We start from the raw sequence: 9,608 nt of genomic DNA, 5'->3' as shown, positions 1-9,608 counted from the left end.
ACTATAACTACCAGAGAAAGAAAAGGGTAACCTGACAGCTGTCTGGTGACTGAGGCCAAAACCTTGGTGTTCTCCTGCTTAACCTAAACAGTTTCACAGAACAACACCTTCCAACAATATCACCCACAACTGACAGAATGAGTCCAAAGCAAAGCAACTCTGAATCACATCTGAGCATAAACAAAATAAGGGACACTTTAGAAACTGATATGATATTTAGTTGCCTTTGGAGAATAATGATTTTATTATTGAATCAAGTACTTGTGAAATTATTAAGAAGCAAAAGCTTCTTAAAAAATTAAAAAAAAATTTTAAAACCTATTTATAGATTTGAAATATTTTAGTTATGTTGTATTAGGAAAAAGATGCATCCTCAAAACAAAATATATTGAAATTACTTAATATAACTTCTGCCAAAAGCCTAACCCTAATGAACTCTGAACATTTATCTTGAGTCACCAAAATGTGATTTGTGAATAAAATATATAGGTTATGTCACAAACTTTCACTCAACGCAATTTATATGCCAGACTCTAGGGTAGGTGCTGTTGATACAAAAACTCAAAATAACATAATACTTCTACATTCTATTTTATCAGTCAGAACTTAGTGACATGGCCAAACGTATAAGAGAGGTTGAGGTCTTTGGCAGAGCATAGCAAACCCTTGGATAAAGAAAGAAGAGGACTTGTTTATTTCAAGAAATAAGGTGTCATGAGGAAAGAAGGGTCTACTTGAGATAATTCTTGAAGGACCATTAGAGACTGGATAAAGAAGATGTGGTTTATCTATAAAATGGAATACTACTACTCAGCCATAAAGAATGAGAAATTAAGGGCTGGGGATTTAGCTCAGTGGTTCTGCTGCCTGCCTCGCAAACGCAAGGACCCGAGTTTGATCCCTGGTACAAAAAAAAAAAAAAAAAAAAAAAAAAAAAAAAGAGAGAGAGAGAGAGAAATTAGAGTCATTCATAGGAAAATGGATACATATTGAAGATATACTTCTATGTGAAATAAATAAGTCACACATGTATAAATACTGAAAAGTTTCTCTGGTGTGAAAAACAATAATAGTACATAAGATCCTAATGAGATAATTGACAATGTGAAACAGGAAGAAAAGGGCTAATGGTATAGGGGAAGCCGGAGGGGTTAGGGGAAAGTAATAAGGGAAAAGAAAAAAAAACATGAGAAAATGAAAAAATGGAAATAAGGTATTTGTAAATAGGGAAGGGAGGAGGGGATGAAGGGAGGGCAGGGGTATGGGGAAAAAAATGAGAACCAAGACCTGTCATGCAAAGGTGCAAGATCCCAATGATGAATGTAACTGTACTGTATACCTAAAATGTACCAATAAACTCAGTGAGAGAAAAAAAAGTCTTGAAGGACATATATGAAGATCCCTTCCCCCAGGAGGAGAAAGAAGCAACTCATTTGTGACAGGTAACAATCTCCATAAGAGCTTATCAATATAATTTGTTTAAAGAAAACTTAGAGCATTCCTTAGGAATACTTCTATGTCAAAAGAAGGTGTTAAAACCAATTCTTTTGCCAACCTCAGGATTTTACACTTGCCATAAGGAGTTATCAATCATATAATCAACTAAATTTTTTTATTTGATGCTAAATACACTCTCTTTGTTCATTTAAACTTATCCAAAGTAATAATATATGGGAATGATGGGTTTGATGTGCTCATTCTATCTTTTAATATGTATCAAATAGTACGAAATATTTTTGAGCCTTTCTATAGCTTGCCCTATACCTTTGCTTTGACATGAAAGCTCAGCCTTTAGGTTTTTTTGTTTGTTTGTTTGTTTTTTATTGTTTATTGGTATATTTTAGGTATACAATAGCTACATTCATCATTGGGATCTTGTACCTTCACATGATGTATCTTGGTACTTATTTTTTCCCCATTCCTCTGCCCTCCCTTCAACCCCTCCATCCCTCCCTATGTATAAAAACTTTGCTTCCATTTTTTCCTTTTCTTATATTTTTCCTTTCCCTTCTTTCTTTCCCCTCTCACTTCCCCTACTCCTTTAGAACTTTTCTTCTTATTTCACATCATCAATCATACATGTTTGATCCTTACTTACACTTTTAGTTTCTTACACCAGAGAAACTATATGATATTTACACACGTGTGTCCTATTAATTTCACGTAAGAGTCTGGCTTCAATGTGCATCCATTTAGCTATAGTGTCTCTAGTTTCTTGTTCTTTATGGCTGAGTAGTACACCATCTTATACATTTTTTTTAAAAACCCACATCTTCTTTATCCAGTCTCCAGTTGATAGGCATTTGGGTTGTTTCCAAGTTTTAGCTATTACAAACTGTGCTACTATATACATAGGTACACATATATCACTCTGGTATGATTCTTTCAATTCTTTTGGAAAGACACCCAGCAGAGGGATGGCTGGGTCAAATGGAACCTCTAGTCCCAGCTCTTTGAGGTATCTCCATATTGATTTCCACAGTGGTTGCACCAGTCTGCACTCCCACCAACAGTGAAAAGAGTTCCTTTCTCCCCACATCCCAGCCAGCATTTGTTATTGGTTGATTTTTTTTTTCTCATTGAGTTTATTGGTACATTTTAGGTATACAGGACAGTTACATTCATCTTTGGGATCTTGTACATTTACATGACAGGTCTTGATTCTCATTTTTTCCCCATACCCTTCCCTCCCCTCACCCCCTCCTCCCTTCCCTATTTACAAATACTTTATTTCCATCTTTTCATTTTCTCATATTTTTTCTTTTCCTTTATTTCCTTTCCCCTACCCTTCCCACTACTCCTATACCTTTAGCCATTTTCTTCCTATTTCATATTGTCAATTATACCATTAGGGTCTTATGTACTATTATAGCTTTTCACACCAGAGAAACTATTCAGTATTTTTACATGTGTGACTTATTTTTTTCACTTAGGAGTATATCCTCAATATGCATCCATTTTCCTATAACTGACTCTAATTTCTCATTCTTTATGGCTGAGTAATATTCCATTTTATAGAAAAACCACATCTTTATCCAGTCTCCAACAGATGGGCAATTGGGCTGTTTCCAAGTTTTAGCTATTACAAACTGTGCTGCTATAAAATGGGTGTTCATGTATCAGTGTGAAATGATTCTTTTAATTCTTTGGAAAGATACCCAGCAGAGGGATGGCTGGGTCAAATGGGACCTCTAATCCTAGTTCTTTGAGGTATCTCCATATTGACTTCTATAGTGGTTGCACCAGTCTGCACTCCCACCAACAATGGAGAAGGGTTCCTTTCTCCCCACATCCCTGCCAACATTTGTTATTGGTTGATTTCTTGGTAGCAGCCATTCTTTGTGGGGTGAAATGGAATCTCAGTGTTGTTTTCATCTGTGTCTCGTGAATGACCAGTGATGTGGAACATTTTTCATGTTTATTTGTTGTTTTTTACTTCTTTGTCTGAGAAACGTCTATTCATTTCAGATGCCATTTTTAAACTCGGTCTTTGTATTTGGGGGGTTTGATTTTTTTAAAGTTCTTTATATATTCTAGATAGTAGTCCCTTGTCTGAGGAGCAGCTGATAAAAACTTTTTTCTCCACATTGTAAGTTGTCTCTTAGCTCTGTTGTTTCACTTGCAGTGCAGAAGCTTTTTAACAAGATGAGATCCCAGTTGTTGATTCTTTGTGTTAGTTCACACACTACTGAAGCCTTTAGTTTTTAATTATAGCTTTTAATTGACATATGATGCTTGGGCATACTTATTAGACACAGTGTGACATTTCAATGTGTACCATATATGATGATCAGATCCAGGCAATTGGCACTCTCACCGTCTCAGACATTTATCACTCTTTGATGTGTTAGGAACATTCAGAAGCTTCCCTATGTGCAGCTGGGGATGGAGCTCAGTGGTAGAGCATTGACCTTGAATGTGCAAGGCCTTGGGTTCAAGTCCCAGGACCATAAAACCACAACAAACCCAAACTTTTCTACTATTTTGAAAATACAATTTCAAAGACTTGAGTTCGATCCCTGGTATAAAAAGAGAGAGAAAGAGAGAGAGAGAGAAAATGCAATTAGTTATTGTCCACCACAGTCATCCTACTGTGCTATAGAACATGAGAGGTTATTCCTCCCACCCAACAGCACCTGGTACCCATTAACCATCCTCTCTCTCCCCTCCCCTACAAACCTTCATTGTCTTATGACTATTTATTTTACAAATTCATCAAGGAATAATTTAAGCATGAAATTTGATGAGTTTTTATATATTATGTACCCATAAATCATTATTGCAATCAAGATGATATATTTACCATCCCTGAAATTTCCCTGTACCCTGCTACTGCCAGAGAAACATGCACCTGCTTTCCTTCACCAGAGACAAGTTTACATTTGTTAGAATTTCATACCTATGAAATCTACAGTCCTATATTGCTATAATATATTTGTGCCAGATTTCTTTCACTCAGCATATTATGTGGAAATCTGTGTTGTATATTTCTTTCCATTTATTGCTAAGCAGCTGTCATCGTAGAGATACACAGCAATTTGTTTATCCATCCTCTGTTGTTGGGTATTTAGAGGTTGCCAGTTTTGGGCTATAAGCATTCGTCTTCATGTCTCTAAGTGGGCCTGTCTTCATTTCTCTTGGTAAATGCCTAGATGTGGGATGCCTGTTTCAGGTTTATGTTGAACTGTTAAGACCCTACCAGTCTTTAACTTCTGCTATTCCACTAAAACTGTTGCTTATCTGTTGTAGCCCTGGCAGGGCAGGAAAGTTTTGGGTGTTTTGGTGGTAACGAGGAATGAACACAGAGACTTGTGCATGCCAGACAAGCATTCTACCACTGAACTACATCTCCAGCCCCTACACCTGTTTTTGTCAAATCACTAATTATTTTTATATTGATAAATCAGGTTTCATCATTTATCTTACCCTTAGCTTTGGACACAATTGGTCTCTTGCTTCGAAATATTTGGTTAGCTGCTTTAACTTTCTTGGTGGGTGGGAAGTTGAGATATCATCTCACTACATAGTCTAGGCTGGTCTTCAGCTCACTATGTAGCCCAGGCTGGCCTTGAGGTAATCCTCCTACCTCAGCCTCCTGAGTGCTGGGATTATAGACATGTACCACCATGTGCAGCATCTCTATGTCTTCCTTGGTCCCCAACACTGTATCTACATGTAGTGGCCAGAGAGATCCTTAATGGGACCAGGTAACATCTCCACCTTCCCTCTCAGAGTAAAAGCTAAAGTTCTGCAGGGGCCTAGACGGCTGTTATGAAATGCACACCTCCCCAATCCATGTGTTGAAATTCTCACTGCCACTGAACAGTATAGGAGGTGGGGGTCTTTGAGGGGCAGCTAGGCCGTAAGAGTAGTTAGGGCAAGAGTCCGCATGATGGGATTAGTGACTTTACAGGAGAGAGCTTGCTGCTTCGGGGTCTCTGCCATGTATGGACATATGATGCTATTGCTGGGCCTAGCGCACAATCCTGCACTCTCAGGTACTCAGGAGGTTCAGGCAGTGTCGGGGCCCAGTCATGGCCCACTGGAGTTTGACATTTGGACAGTAACTTCTTCCTGTATAATTAAGGCATCAACATTTGCTACTTTTCAAGGAAACTGTTTGTTAAGCTTCTTTTGACTCTTTGACCCTGATATAACAGGAAACTTGTTAGCCGAAGATCTGATGTTATCTGTTAGAGTCAGGAAATCTGGTCTTTGAAAAACAATTACTTGGTGTCTTTTGTTGTTGTGTGCCCTTAAAAGCGTCCTGTTGCTGTGAACCTATAAAAGGAGCTGTTTCTGTGAAATAAATCAGACTTCTCTTCTTCTCTGGTCAGGATTGAGTGTTCTTTCCTTTCTCAATCCTCACTCCCCAACTCAGGCACGTTCGTGTTGTGACGGCTGGACCACCACAAGGCAGGAGGATTGCAAGTTCAAGGCAGCGTGAACAATTTATAGATACTATTTCAAAACAATAAAATGCCTGAGGGCTGTGGCTCCATATCAGAGCACTTCACTAGCACGCACAGGGCTCCGGGCTCTGTTCTCAGTGCCAGAGCGGATGCAGGCTGTCTCTAAATCAAGACAAGGGCCGTCACCAGACACCAACCACATCTGTTGATCTCGGATTTCCCACCCTCAGACCTGTGAGGAAGAAATGTTTGTTTTTTAAATCACCCACTCTGTGGTCATTTGTCATAGCAGCCCAAACTGTGACAGAGCCTCCTATGATTGGATCCCAAATGAGCTCTCTGGGCTCTTCTCCTATCACTCCCTGCCTTGCCTCCTTTGCTTTAGGAAAAGCAACCTCCGAACTGCCTTGAATTGGTCACCTTGAAGCCTGTGTAGTTGCTGTTTCTCTGATGAAGCGCAGGCCTTGCTCTCTCGCTTCCTTCAGCTGTGTGCTCAACAGGAACTCAGCAGAGATCAGTCCTCCTCCCTCTCATCACACCCTTCCTGCATTTCATTTTTCTCTATAGGCCCATCAGTCTCTGTAGATCATATATTTTCAAACTCAGTTTGTTATCGCCTCTCTTTCTGCAGTAGGAGAAAGAGAGAAATGAAGACCTTCTGTTTTGTTCACTGTTCTGTCCTCAACACTTGGAAAGATGCAGAGCGCAGGGTCGGCAAAAGGCAACCAATATTTGTGGAATGGACGAATGGATGCATAATCTCTAGTCTTCTCTATTTCCTCAATTGTGTGATAAAAGCAAACTCCTAAAATGTCTTACTTATACAGACAAAAATCACCTCAAAATAAATGTGTGAATAATATGTGAATTTTAGTTTTATTCTATCATTAGAAGCCAATGATTGTTGGAAATAGAAAAACCAAGCCTGTATCATCAGCACCTTACTATGAGAACTATAGTTTTTAAATCTTGTTACTGGCCACCAGAGGGCGCTCGTGCTTTTCTTTTTTGACAAAATTATAATAATTTGCTAAAATGACCAAAGGCGAACAGGAAATGGACACATAAGAAATACTCCTCCTTTGCAGAGTTAATTTAATGCTTGTTGTTCTTCAAATCTTTTTCCATACTTACTGTTTTTCTGACAAGTTCGTCTACTTCTTTCTTTAAGACAATGTGAACACTTGAAACAAGCCTGTGGACAAAGGTATTAACCCCAGAATTAACATGGGCTGTTTCCTCCACCACTTTGATGCTTTTTGTTTTTGTTTTTGTTTTTTTCCTCTAAAATCCACAACTGAGTTCTTAAGGCCAAAACATTTCTCAAAATCACTATTATTTTTTTGTTTTGAGACAGGGTCTTGCTATATAGTTAAGACTAGTCTTGAACCTACTATGTAGCCCAGGATGGCCTTGAATGCATGGTGATCCTCCCGCCTCAGCCTCCCAAGTGCTGGGATAACAGGCGTGCACCACCATTCCTGGCTTGTTTGCTTTCTTTCTTTTTTGTGCCACTGAATTTTTTTTTTTTCTCATTGAGTTTCTTGGTACATTTTAGGTATACAGTACAGTTACATTCATCATTGGGATCTTGTACCTTTATGTGACAGGTCTTGGTTCTCATTTTTCCCCCTTATCCCTGCCCCTCCTCCTTTCCCTATTTACAAAAACTTTATTTCCATTTTTTCATTTTCTCATATTTTTTTCTTTTCCCTTATTTCTTTTCCCCTACATTTCCCACTTCCCCTACACCTTTAGCCCATTTCTTCCTATTTAACGTTGTTAATTATACCATTAGGATCTTATGTACAATTGTAGCTTTTCACACCAGAGAAACTATTCGGTATTTTTACATGTGTGACTTATTTATTTTACTTAAGAGTATAATCTCAATATGCATCCATTTTTCTTTGAATGACTCTAGTTTCTCATTATTTAAGGCTGAGTAGTATCCCATTTTATAGAAAAACCGTGTTTTCTTTATTCAATCTCCAACTGATGGGCAATTGGGCTGTTTCCAAGTTTTAGCTATTACAAACTGTGTTGCTATAAACATGGGTGTGCATATTTCACTATGGTACAATTCCCTTAATTCTTTTGGAAAGATATCCAGCAGAGGGATAGCTGGGTCAAATGGGACCTCTAATCCTAGTTCTTTGAGGTATTTCCATATTGATTTCCACAGTGGTTGCACCAGTCTGCACTCCCAACAACAATGGAGAAGGGCTCCTTTCTATCCACAATCCCACTATTGTTATTGGTTGATTTCTTGATAGCAGCCATTCTTTGTGGGGTGAGGTAGAATCTCAATGTTGTTTTCATCTGCATCTCTCAAATGACCAGTGATGTGGAACGCTTTGTCTGAGAAATGTCTCTTCATTTCAGATACCCAGTTTTGAATTGGGAGTTTGTATTTGGGGGGCTGATTGTTTTGAGTTCTATGTATAGTCTAGATAATAGTCCTTTGTCTGAGGAGCAGCTGGTAAAGATGTTTTCCCACATTGTAGGTTCTCTTTTAGTTCTGTTGATGGTTTCTTTCACAGTGCAGAAGCTTTTTTTTTTTTTTTTTTTTTTTTTTTTTTTTTTTTTTTTTTTTTTTAGGTGTTGTTTTTTTTTTTTTTACTGGAACTCACTATGTAGCCCAGGCTGGTCTCGAACTCACAGAGATCCTCCTTCCTCAGCCTCCCAGATGCTGCGATTACAGATGTGCACCACCACGCCCGATTTGCTGAAATTTCATCCCAGCTGTTGATTCTTTCTGCTAGTTCCCGTGCTACTGAGGATTTGTTCATAGTATTTTCCCATGCCAATGTCTTCAAGAGTTCTGCTTAACTCATCTTCCAGCAAATTTAGTGACTCTTTTTTAAATTTTAGATCTTTAATCCACTTGGATTTTAATTTAGTGCATGGTGAAAGATAAGAGTCTAGCTTTAATCTTTGGCATGTTGAAATAGTTTCTCCAACACTATTTATTAAAGAGGCTGTCTTTCCTCCAGTAAGGATGGTTGTCTCCTTTGTCAAAGATGAGGTAGCTGTGTACATCTGGAGTTGTTTCTGTATCTTCCAATGTATTCCACTGATCCTCAGGTCTGTTTCTTTGCCAGTACCATACTGTTTTTAATCACAGTGGCTTTGTAGTATAGTTTCAAATTGGGAATTGTTATACCCGCTGCCATGTCTCTGTTGCCTAGGATGGCTTTTGCTATTCTAGGTCTCTCCTGGTTCCAAATGAATTTTTGGATTATTTTTTCTAGTTCTATGAAATATACTGTTTGAATTTCGACTGGCATTGCATTGAATCTGTATAGCAGTTTTGGTGGTATGGCCATTTTCACTATGTAGATTTTTCCTGCCCAGGAGCAGGGGATATCTTTCCATTTTCTTATATCCTCTTTGATCTCTTTTTTCAGAGTTCTGCAGTTTTCAGTGTAGAGGTCTTTTGCTTCTTTTGTTACATTGATTCCTAGACGCTTCATTTTTTTGGGGGGGGATGCTATTGTGAAAGGAATTGTTTCCCTAATTTCTCTCTCCCACTGAATAATTTTAATTTTATGTTTTTATTTTTTGAAACTTCAAAGGGTAACAATCTTTCTGTTTTCTCTTTTGTATTTTATTTTTTAAATAACAGCCCTTGAGGTGTAAGTGAAAAATTATAAACTGCACATATTTAATGTATACAATTTGATGAGTTTGAAT

The sequence above is a fragment of the Fukomys damarensis genome, unplaced genomic scaffold, assembly GCF_012274545.1.
Source record: "Fukomys damarensis isolate Sample0158 unplaced genomic scaffold, DMR_v1.0_HiC HiC_scaffold_32, whole genome shotgun sequence".
NCBI lineage: Eukaryota > Metazoa > Chordata > Mammalia > Rodentia > Bathyergidae > Fukomys > Fukomys damarensis.
The sequence above is the reverse complement of the archived record's forward strand: the minus strand, read 5'-3'. Positions refer to the sequence as shown.